The sequence below is a fragment of the Aythya ferina genome, assembly GCF_964211825.1.
Source record: "Aythya ferina genome assembly, chromosome: 4".
Lineage (NCBI taxonomy): Eukaryota > Metazoa > Chordata > Aves > Anseriformes > Anatidae > Aythya > Aythya ferina.
Genome location: NC_140300.1, coordinates 69,030,358 through 69,042,886, shown reverse-complemented (window position 1 = coordinate 69,042,886; position 12,529 = coordinate 69,030,358). Strand labels below are relative to the sequence as shown.

The window sequence follows — 12,529 nt, the reverse complement described above, 5'->3', positions numbered from 1 at the left end:
TGGGAGATTAGCCTTTCTCACTGAGAATTGCAGAGGATATGAATTTTAAGAGGTACATTTCTGAAGACTCTTCTAAACAAAGGAAGAAGTCAGTTTTATTTCTCCCAAAACACAGAGGTGCTCATGCATTGCAGTGTTACTCTGCTCTGTGGCATGTAATTTCACTGAGTGGAATCACATCGGGTAGAAATAGCCCCATGGTATTCATTTTCTAAACATAATAATTTGTAGAATTGGTAGAATTTGAAGGATTTGTTATTGGCTAATGTTACCACTTCCTTGTCTGTGCAATTAGATATTGTCTTGTTTTATGGAACGCTTTATTTCTTTTTTTTTTATATTTGGTTTTGTTAATAAGTAATTAATTTAAAGTAAAATGTAAACTTATGTGGATATTAACATACGTGGTAATCATCTGCGTATGTCTGCCTACCACCAAGCTGAGGAAGTGAATAGAATATCAATACTGAAGGCACATTTCATAAACAAGAACACAGCATTTATTTGTAAAAATAATTATAGCAAAATAATCCCAATTTTATTTTAAAATTATGAATTAATGTGCATTGTTTCCATAAATAAGATAATAATAAAAATCTCTGTTCCATATTGAAAATAGAAGTATTTCTAACTGTACTTGTTTTATTGACTCATTAGATGCATTTTTTTAAATAAAAAAATATATATATATATTAAAAATAAATAAATAAATATATATATATATATTTAGTCCTGATTAAAACGCAGCTGTCTTTAAAAATCCCATGCAAATCTAGGTCTGTTAGAAGCAAAAGAAATCACTCAAGCAGAGTGTAAGCTGCTGCCTTCAGGTGAATCTGTAGGTGTAATAAAATGAAATTAAGAGTAGGAAGCTGAAGAGGCTACAATTATCGTTCACTGTGAGTGAAAGTTTCCTTTGCCTGGCACAGCCCCTGCACAGGGCCCGATGAGATTTCCTCAGCCTAGCTGATGGATTTTATGAAACCGAAGCACGCTGTACAAGGGGGGGGGGGAGAATCCTGCACCAGGACAATGACTGAACTCTAATTTATTTATTAATTTATTTATTTAAGATTGCATCAAGCTTACAGAGAGGTAATCAACTCAAAAACAACGGGGAGCTTGTTGTAAGCGGTACCTAGAAAGATTGGTATTTAGAATAATGCAGGAAATATTTGCTGTGGGTGTAAAATTGGCTGCCCAGGCAAAGCTTTTAACGAGCATTAGTGCCTGTTAAATCATATAATCATTTACCTCCAGTGGCTTAGGTCAATCTGTATCCTTCCACAAAAAGATAAAAGCCAATTGATGCATTTTAGGCTGTAGCACTTGGTGAGAATGGGATGCGGGAGTGTTGTTTTTGAGCAAGCCCTTGTTATTTATTTATTATTTATTTATTTATTACCTCTGAAGTGTACTGGTCGGTGTTGTGATACCTCGTTATAGCAGGCTGCCGCAGAACAGTTTCTGGCATTTACTTAGAAACTCGTGGGGTTTCTTCTGATGCAGCTTCTGATTTTTCTGGCTGAAAATGACAACAAATACAACAAATGTGCCCAAGTCACACTTGCATCGCCCAGCTAGTGAGTTGGAAGTCACCACTAACTGCTGCATTCATTTTCATGAGGCTAGTTGCATTCAGCTGAAGTTTTATGTGTTGCAGGCGAGATAGAGTTTCTTGACCTAAGAATATATTTAAGGATTTCGCCCTGCACCATTTTTCTGGCTGATAACTGCATGCTAGATGTCTATCAGATCAGAAAAAAAATGCTGGTGTTTTCTATTAGAGACCATTATCAACATAGCCATAGTATCACCCTGCACCTTAGCAAGCAGGCACCGTGAGGCAGGCTCTGTAAGATCATTTGGGACATCTAATTCATACCAAATTGAAAAAAAGAAAAAAAAAAAAAAAAAAGGAGGGAGGGAAGGAGGAGGTGTATCAGAGTTGAATCTTTGTGTAGCCAGTTGGTAGTAACATAGGATCTTGTAGTATGCAGTCTTTTATGATTGACCAGAGACTTAAAACAGATTTTCACTGGAACTTGCATTTATCCAAATATATACACTACCAGTATTGCTACCAGCTGCTGAGCAGGGTTAAAATGAACATCAGGATTTAGAACTGAAATAACCGTGTAATCCAGCTGGAATTTTGGGTAGGGTTTAGGTCTTGATCCAAAACTCTCTGTTCATACTTGCAGACTTTGATTCACATCTGTTAACAGTGGAGCAACAAATGTAAATTGTCATTCTGGTATCAAAAACAGAATAGTAATTTTTTTATTATTATTATTATTTTTTTTTTTCCCTCCCCTCCCTTCTTGCACTTAAAGTTTTGCCCTTATAAGATTATGGGTCTATCATATGGCTGCTCTACCATTAACCTGCACTGGCTCTCTTTGGAGCTAATGAGCGGGGAGGATCTAGAAAGAGAAGTGAAGCAATGAAGATCACATTAATGAAATCTATCTCCAGAGCTGTTACAGGCTTCAAACAGAATGGGAATAAATCGGGGCTCAGGACTCTGGAGTGTAAGAAACTGTAAAAATGTGATATTTCTGTTTTCTTTAGGAGGTACCATTAAATTCTTAATTGCTCTGCCTGAATGCACAGTTTAGTAGAAATTATGCTGCTGTGACGACAGTAGGGATAGCCTACATATTTTTTCACAAACTCGTACTGTGCCACCTTGTCTTGCCTTTGTTTCTTCTAAACCATGTGTCCTTTGCTAGGCTTTCAGCCAGTGTGGGGGAAATGCTGATTTTCTCTCCATCTCTAACGTGTAGTTGGAAGGTTTTGGGTTTTCTTTTTAATTTCCCTTAGGTCGAAACAGGCTTCAGGACATAAATCAAAGATACAGCTTAGATTATTTAGGTCAATAGGGGTGGAGGGTGGGGTCTTTTCTTTTAAGAAAAACTTTTAGGGCCCTTTGAATCTGTTGAAGCTGTAGGACCTACTACTACTGTCCACTTCAGAGCTCTGCTAAATAACTGTGTATAGATGTAAGTGGAGAACAGGTTGGTTACGAAGCAGGAAGTTAACAAAGGTAAGTCATCCTCAATGCGTCTTTTGAAAACATTTGACTTAAACAGCATTTTCTAATTTGTTGCAGCTTTGTTTCGATGCATGAAGGCATGATGTATGTAGTCATGATGGCCACACCAGTAGTAGTCTAACAACTTTCTTCTTTGGGCCAGAGCTTTCGGCCAGTTGGGGCTGAAAATAATAGAAATGGTCTAAATTTAATTACAGCTTCAGTATCTTAGTGCTCTAGTGAAATGTCAACCTCTCTCCTACACTCTACCTCCCAGTTAAAAAATAAATAATAATTTGCTGGCAGAAGGTGGAAGCCATCTCAGTGTTAGATACTTTGGAAAACAGAAGCATGTTTCTTGAAGATTCAACAAATAGAAAATGAATTAGTTCCAAGTAGGTTTTGTTGCTGGTTTTCATCTCTTCTTTCTTTCTTTCTTATTTATTTATTTATTTATTTATTTATTTATTTTTCTTCACTTAAAGGATTTAGGGCTAGGTTACTGGTAGATCTGAGATTATGTTGTGGTCGCTTGCTGTCTCAGTAGCTGCCAACCCAAGATTTGTACTCTAATCAGGTGAAATGTGAACTTTCTTTTGGTCCACTTGTTATTTCCAAATTACCTGTCTTGCTCTTTTAAAGGTTTCCTTTCAGCACACCTATCTAAAGGGGCAGTAGTATAGGGCTTAATAACAGTATTTTCCCCAAACATTTTGGAGCGGATGCAGAAAATCAATTCACACAGTCATCAAGTCCAAGAAATGCATTTGATATCAGTGAAAAATACAACTGAAAACAAGGGTTTGTTCACTTCAGATTTCTGGAGAAATTACAAATGATATTATGTGTATCCAGACTCAAATAAGGATCTGATATTAATATCCAGGTTCCATTAGAAGACCAACGTAGGATTAACAATGTCGGAATTAACTGGAGGTTTTCACGCAACTGAGCTGGATATTCCTTTCACATTTAAATACTGCAGTATTTTCCTGGAGGATCTATTAAATATTTAACTACAGCATTTGTCACCCACTGATTCTTTAGGCTGGCACTTCTTCTTTTGACTGAGTCTGTTCTACCTTTAGCAGGGCCAGTAATTATACTAGGGTCTTTAACAGGGAAAGACATTAGCAGAAACCATAGCAATTGGCATTTCTTTAAAAGAGCATTCTGATTTTCTGAAATGAACCTTTGGTAAAATTTGAATTAATGTGTCAGAGTGACATCAAGTAGAGTGGCAGACATGAGCCATACTGTGTTTGTCACTTTTGATTTTTGGCAGAGAGAGGGAAGGCTATGGAAAGGAGTTGTTTGTTAGGTTATTCAATCAACCGGTTTCAGTGGCTCCAGGAGAGTTTTGAATGTCAGCCAGCGCTCTGGAAATTATTATTATTATTAGTCCAACATTGGTTACTTCTGAAGCAGATGCTATCGTGCTCCTATTCAATAACATATGTGCTGTTTTATTTCAAATCACCACTACCTGAGAACATAAATTTTGGGGAGATGTTTTTGCTTCAAGAGTAAGTCTGCATATGGATACAGCACTTATTTAATACTATAAATGTTTGTGCATCTCTGTGCTGTGCAAAATGGCTTTCCACATAAAAAATGACAGATTTTTTATCTGTCATTAAAAAAAGCAAATCTGGTATGGAAAACAGTGTTCGTCTAGACAAACCCAGGCCAGCTTCTCTGTAGTTTAAGGTGACAATATTTCTGCATGTTCTGTAACAAGTTTTGTTTGTGATTTCAGGGGTATAAAAAGAGAGGATGGAGGAACAGAAAGTCATTGTAGGATGTTAAGGCAGAGACCAAGATAGCTTTCTCTTGAATGTGTCCAGCTTGGCTTCAGCTACCTATATAAGTGGATAACTCCTGCCAGGGTTCACGTGCGGCCCTGCCAAGCTGGCATTTTGGCATGAGGATTGTAAGTGCCATAACAGATATAGAAGGGAATGGTAGGAGGAAGCTTGAAAACAGTAGAGGGAAAAGAAAAGGAAACAAATTTAAAATAATAAAAAGACATCAAACAGTTAAAGGGAAGTGTTATTTTGGAATGCCTACTGATTTTACCTAATGTCTAGTAGGGACTTTCCATGGAAAATGTGTAGCAAAGCCTTGGTATTCAGTGAATGCAATGATAGGCAATATAAAGCAGTAGATATATAGAGCTCAACTCCTAAACGTTATAGTAACTTGCATTAGTAAAATACGTAGATGAATAGGTAAGGAATAGAGATGATATGGCAATCTGAAGGTAAAGAGTAAAATTCAAAGTCAGAATGAAGTGTACTTTATGTTAAACGCCTATAAAAGGTATGAAATGCAGGATAGTTGGCAGCTGAATAATGTAATAGAGCAGGGATTACCGAGATATCATACATTTCAGAGTCATAAATATGTCTGAGATATGCTTAAAGTACCTTTTACAACATTTGTCTGCATTTTTTTTCCCCGATGAAACGTTTTTCCTTTTGAAGGGGTGAAAACGTTCATGAAAAAGTTTCATTTCCCTCCAGAATGTAACTTTACATGTACACAAATCCTCTGTTGTTTCTACGTCTATATATATTTTTCCTTCTCCTATTTGAATTTCAAACTGAAAGGGGGGAAAAAAAAGTGGTGAAAATGTTTTATTTACTCAAAATCCTCCAGAGAAAAATAAGTGTTAAAATAAATCTTACTTTGGTTCAAAAGTTTTGTTTTGATTTCAAATTTGTACTATTCCCCCCCCCCCCCCCCCCCCCCCCAATTTTCCTTTGAGTAATTCTTTTCAGGTTCGTTGTCTAGGAAAATTAAATTATCATAACATTTTTTTCTTTTTCTCTTACTGGATATAATATGTTTGACACACACACACACAAATTGTGCTCTTGGAGGAAAAAAAGAAGTAATGAACAATTAAAATTAATTGAAAGTGTAGACGGTAACAAAAAAGAGTATCAGAAGGCAGGAAGATCAAGATTTGTATGAAAATATTTGCATATGTGGTAATAAAAGGTACTAGACTTTGGATGCTAAGCATTCAGCTGTGCTTCTGGATTCAGTTACATTTTCCAATTTTTAAAGGAATTATAGCTTATGCTGTGGTATTGCACAAAAGCAAAAGTCCTGGTTCATGGTCAGACTGCTAGGTGAAGTTAGGTAGAAAATTAAAAGATGGTCCAAGCACTTTTCTCTATCATTTTTTTTTTTTTTTTTTTTTTTTTTTCCCATATATTAATATATTTTGGTGATTTTATAAGAGTCAGAAATGTAGCATGGTGACTTCTGGGATGAGTTCACTAGAAATAAAGCCGTATGGACAGACTGCTGCATCTTTGTAGCCTTCAACTGAGTTAGAAGAACTCTGCACTGGTGTAAGCAATTGCAGGGTCTGGCTTTTGCAGTTAGGACTAAAAATTCCTGTTTTGGGTGTTAATCTATTTATATATGAATATTTAAAGGTTCTTAGAGCATTAAAAATGGAGATAGGTAGCATTCTGAAGTTGGATTTGGGTACAAATCTATTTTTAAAATCTCTGAGCTATGAGGCTGCAGTAAGAGACAAACAACGAGTATATGCAGGAGTTGTAATAAGAAGAGGGAGTGAAGTGACCGTGTAGTCTTTAAAGAGCAAATGTATGCTGTAATTTTTCAGTGCCCTCAGTGCTCTGCTTTCATTCAGCATCACAAAGAGTTTCTCTTAACGCAAGCACTGGTTCCAGAGTTGCAGAAGCAAGGGGGTTAGCAGACAGCCTCATTGACCTGAGGGAATAAAAATAAGCAATAGCAGTAATCACTGAAAAATAGCAGGGATGGAAGCTATGGCAGTGGCGGCTGATCTGTGAGCTGGTTAGAGAGGTTAGTAAAAATGTAATAAAAAGATGTGAAAAGTATTTGTAAGTGTTCATAAATGGCAACTGCTTTTCCAAAGAAAGAACACGGCACAAAGGCAGTCTCTGCTTCTAGGCAATGATGAGTAAATGGGGGAGGAGGGTTAGCAGCAGCTGAGAAACAGACCAACAACCAATAGAGGGTTTGTCCTTATGGAGATAGTGTCAGTGAAAATAAAGCAGGAGAGAACAAGCTTCTCCCTCTGGCGTGTCCACCCACGAGCACGTGGCAGCTCAGAGGGAACAGCAGCAGCTATCACTACAACTGTGCTGCTGCCCCAAGTTCTTGGTTCCTCACTGCTACCTGTGCTCGCATCTACCAGCATGAGGATGACAAAGACTTCATCTGGTTTTCAAGTTAATATTTTTACCAATAGTGATGGATAATTATAGGCATCTCTAAATGACGCGTGTCTCTAAATGTGTTTTTTTCCATTCCTGTGCTTACTAAGGTGCCTGAAACACTCAAACACCTCACCTCCTCCTGTTTTGAAGAGCTAGCTTGAAGCAGGCTCTCATCCAGAAGCCCTGGTTGACACGAGTTGGCTCAGTTTTTGGAGCTGTCTCCTTGTCACCTGTGGGGACTCTTTTCCGTACCCACAGGTTGATAGCAGACCTATCACCCCCAATTCAGCATCTTTTCCTCTCATCTTCAGAAGATTCGCAGTCCTCTCCCCCACTATTTCTTGAAAGGCTAAAGAAAGAGAAGAGTCTCAGTGTTTGGTAATAAAGCACATGTTATACGCTTCTCTTCATTCCTTTCAGCAGCAGTTCAAGGACTCGAGGTTGCAAAGACAGATATGTACAGAATAAACAAAGATGACAGGCAAGGAGAAAGCATCAGTTAAAAAGGGCTGTGGGGTTTTTCATAACGTTTGTCACTAGATGTAAGAAACTTCATGTAATTTATTAGCTTCCCTCTTCCCTTTTTTTGTTTCCCTTCTGAGGAAAAGCCTGTGATCTGATTGTTTTTAGAAGCTGCTGCTATTGGAAGGGATGCTGAGAACTCCCATGGGCTGCATTCTCATAGCAAGGAAGTCACGTGTGTCAGGTGGAAGTCTGACCCAAAAAAAAAGAAAGGGTTATTTCATTTTCTGAAGCTTAAGAAATATGTATTTCCAGTAGAAGGTGACAAATTCCAAATGAAATAAACGAGTTACTCCTGGCAGTCTTGCAGTTCACCTTGGATGCATGCGTGCACTCCATTTCAGTTGCCGTCCCTCCTCCCTCCCTCTCCCCAGCCTTCCTTTGTTGCTGACTTCAGACCTGGTGCTCACCAGGCTTGTTCCCTTTCAAGGACACCACAACACAATAAAGACACAGGGCAAAGTTTCCATACGGTACAAATTTTCATCTGGCTTCACAAAAAGAGCAAAGCTCATGAGAAATGCATGGAAATAATTGTAAAAAAAAAAAAAAAAAAAAAAAAAAAAAAGCTGATCTGACTAATTTACTGGGCTTGACTTGTCTGGATGTTGGAGGGGAAACAATCATACAAATCAGATTTTCTGCCAGCAGCACATTGCTTTGCCAACTGTGGTACCCAGGTGCAGGTGCCTCTTTCCAAACGCCTGACCATTAGAGGCTGAATTACCAGAGTGGTGAGGGAGACAGTCTGCAGGCGCTGGAAATACAGCTGCAATACTGACAAATCTACCCTGCCAGCCACTGGAGGGAACTGCCTGGGCACTTCCAGGAAAGGAAGCCTTTTCCAGTGATCTCCATAAAAGTTGGATTGTACTACCTAAATTGGTTGATAAAGGAAGCAAAACAGTAAGGGGATGAAGTCAAGAAAAAGGGATGTTCCTCTGTGTATGCTCTAGTTTTGCAAAAGCCTGGATTCTTCATCTTTTTTTTTTTTTTTTCCCCCTCAAAAATGGAGGCAGTAGATACACTGGAAAGAATTGTAAGGGGAAAAAAAAAAAAAACACAACAGTGGGAAGAAAAACAAAGAGAAAGAGGTTTTAGTTTTAACCGCATTTCATTCCTCTAGTTATTTTATGTATCTAATTGCCTTATTATTCAAGCTTATTATTCAGACTCCCAGATGAAAATCCTGGAGACAAAAAGAATGTGCAACCATGCTCAAGTCTTCTAGCTTCCCTACACCTCATGTCTCTCTAATTTTGTTTCTTTAAGAAAATAGGCTTTGTTAAAAAAATAATAATAATAAAAAAAGACAACAACAAGTTTGGATTGCCTTCACCAATTAAATTTCTCATAATTGACTTCATGTTTTGATAGGCAATGCTTCAGATGGAGGAAGATGTGGATGGCACTGGATTCCGTGGCAGAAGGAAAGAGTGCAGGAGATTACTCCCCAGTTCACTTGATTTTTACCTGATGATTTACAAGGTATGTAAATGAGGAGACAGCCACAGAAGGTACCTTTAATGGCATCTTAATGCATCATAGAATTTACGACAGGGCATGAATAGCTTGTGCACTCAACTGTTGGAAGCAGATGCTGCCATAATTCTACTTAATACTTAAAAGCAAAGTAAAGCATATTGTTTTTTTGTAGAAATGTTTATGAAACATTAATAAGAATAACATGCACCATTCAGTGCTGGACATATACTGTGAAATCCTCTCTTATAAATATTAATGAGGGTGACATTTGGTTTCACCATATAAATTGATTTAAAGTAGCACTTCTAAGATTCTCTGTCATTTCTTCCCTTTTTAGTCATATTGGGATCCTTAAAAGAGAGGTAGAATAGCAAGGATTCTGTATCAAATGTATCTAACATAACAGCATCTTTCAGATAGGGAAAGACTTACAGCTAATCAGGTAGTAGAACAGGATGTTTAGTAGTTTGAAACAAAGACTTTTCAGTCATATTTTGCTACTGGTACAAAAGGCATTAGTGAACTTCATTAAATCTGATGTCATGCATATAAATATATACTTTATATTTATAAAGATAAGTATATATGTAAAGATATATATAAAGATACAAATAAAACCTTTTTTTGTGATACTCTTTATCTTCCCTATAAACTCTTGCAAAATATACACTTTTCTACAGGCTATTGAAGTGTTCAAATTACTTGTTAACTATTACAATTTTTTTTTTTTTATATATTATTATTATTTTTTTTTTTTTCCCAAGGAATGTGGTATATTTGCAAAAGAAGCCTTTGTCCACTTTTCTGTATAAGTTTGATTTACTGATTGCAAAGATTATAGTCTTTCTTTCTCTTCTAAGTAGAATGACAAGGCTTTCCATCATGCTATTTTCATTAGGGTGACAGCCTTTCAATCCACACATCTCTGACATTTTTGACAATGGTACTTGGCTGCCAACAAAATATTTTGCTACCTTTTTCTGGTTAAAATTGGAGATTCAAGCTGTGCAATTTTTTGTTTTCCTCCCTCTGACTTTCTCTTTTGGCAGCTTAAAATCTGTCCTAATTGCTAATTATCCTTTAGTATTTGTGGTCTATTTTTTCATAATATCCTGCAATGGACAGAAAAATGTTAAGGTTTTGTTGCTGTATCTTTTATTTCATATAAAGAAGTAATTCTTGGAAAAACTATACACTAAATCTTAAACTTCTTGAGGAATACTGCAAGTGGTTCAGTGAAATTGGATGTAGCAGGAGGTATGCTATTTATGAGCTTCAAACGAACCACAATAAAATATCTGAGCTTGAATGAGCACCTTAGTACAAAGCCTTTGGGAAACATCTCTGGAGATGCTTAAAGCACTTGGGCAAGGTGAAATGTCTACTGGAGCTTGTTGCACAGCAACCTGCCAGGATCTGTTCTAAACATTGTAAATCGTGATAATTTTAACTGTTTGAAAAATGGGCTTTTCTCTCCTTGGAAAGGTATGAATTTTTGGTGAAAAATCAAACTGTCATTTTTTGGTGTAAATTTTTAATATTTGTATTTGGGATCATTGTTGTGATATCTCGGAGGAGTCATACTTCAGTGGTTCATGTGTCCATCTATATTGCTTACTTACTCCCAGCCAATTTACATATTCCAGAAGGCATCACAGCCTTTCCTCCAAGCATCTAACACCTATTGAAGAATGAAGGTATGGGGTAATTTATCTCTAACTGCTGTGAAATGCTCTAGTGACATGTCTAAATCAAAAGAGTTTTATTTCCCAGATATTGTTTTGATGGAAAAATGTGAAGAGCAGACACTTAAATTTAGTTGAACTGACAGTTTCCTGTCAAATGGTTTGATTCTGTGGAAAAGCACATAGGTGCCACTGGCTCTTGCAGCATCCCTGCTGAGCTGCTGGTTAGAGAGGGGGAGGCTCCAATGGCATTTCTCGTGATAGTAAATAAGAAATTTGTGTGGAGAATTAACCCAGGAAGGGAAGGAAGCCCAAGTTGTTCTTTTCAGGGTGGAGTTGGAGCTACGAACATGCAGAGTTTTGCTTGTCTGCTTAATTCAGTGGGAACGTGGCTATTAAGACTTATAACACACTAATACGATTTAGTTCTCTCACTTTAAATGTAGTTTCATTAGGGAATCTACGCAGTGCTGGCAAAAATTAATACTGACTTAATGATACTATATATCGAAGTTATATTTCAGAAAGAACTGACTGTTGCGCATTTAATCCAGCAATATTTCTGAAAGAGAATGAAATTTCTAGCCTAGTGCATTGTAAAGTTTCTAAAAGTTAAAATGAGGTACATTTCAAATACATGGGAAGGAAACTAAATAAAAAAGCAGCTGAGTCATAGTTTGTACTCTTGGAGAAGTATGTAAATATCAGTTTATTTACTGTTTTCTATGATTTGATATTAAATAATTTGTTTGCTAATAGGAGTATGGAAGTGCCCTAAATACAAATAATGTCATGTTAGTTGAAAAAAAAAAGTATATAAGAGAAGTTATGATTTAGTACTGGCAAGGGATTTGAGAGGTTAGGCAAAGTGACTGAAGGTATTTTCCATCTTTGATGTGTAAAGATCTTATTCTCTAATTTCATGAAGCTTGGCTCTGATATGAAGTGCTTTTGAATCACTTGTTTTCTTCCAACTAAATCTGACGGAAGTGTTTTATAATTCTTTTTTTTTTTTTTTTCTTTTCCTTCTACTTGTCTTTTTTCTCTCTCTGTCTCCTTTTATTTTTCTTTTCTTCTTTTTCTTATGTTGGGAGCCAGAGAAGATAGACAAGACAAAGTGGATAGTTAGTGTACTGTAACTGTAATAATGTGAGAGCTCGATTAAATTTAATTAAACAGGTTTAATGACAAAAATGTTAATGCTGTACTGGTTTATTATTAAGTTCAAGCCTTAATGTGATTATTTTTACTAATTAATTCAAGGCTGCTACAAGCCTTCAGTCTGCAAATTATCTTGATTACAGAAAACCCCTGAAAATGAAGAATATCTATCAACATTTGTGGTCCTTGCACTTGGTGCTTGTAATCAGGATTTGACTCATTGCCACAGAAAGGGTTTGAATGATCCGGCAAGGAGAAGCAAAGAATTGTACAAACCCTGTCTGGATGGCAAGCTCTTTATAATGTGCGTGTGTGTGTAATAAGAGAAATTCAATTACTTGGCAACATAGGGAGTTTACCATTTGACAGAGTCCAAAACAAAGAAGCTCAAAATTATAAGAAAGGGATAATAA

General features: G+C 36.7%; 1 long non-coding RNA gene across 1 annotated transcript in view; it reads left to right on the top strand.

Moving 5' to 3' along the window:
- The window catches only part of LOC311436854, a 131,157-nt gene that overhangs the window by 54,834 nt on the left and 63,794 nt on the right, over nt 1–12,529 (top strand). The window contains exon 2 of the long non-coding RNA XR_014693128.1: nt 9,163–9,273. This is a non-coding gene — a long non-coding RNA (uncharacterized lncRNA). The remainder of the gene's footprint in view (nt 1–9,162; nt 9,274–12,529) is intronic.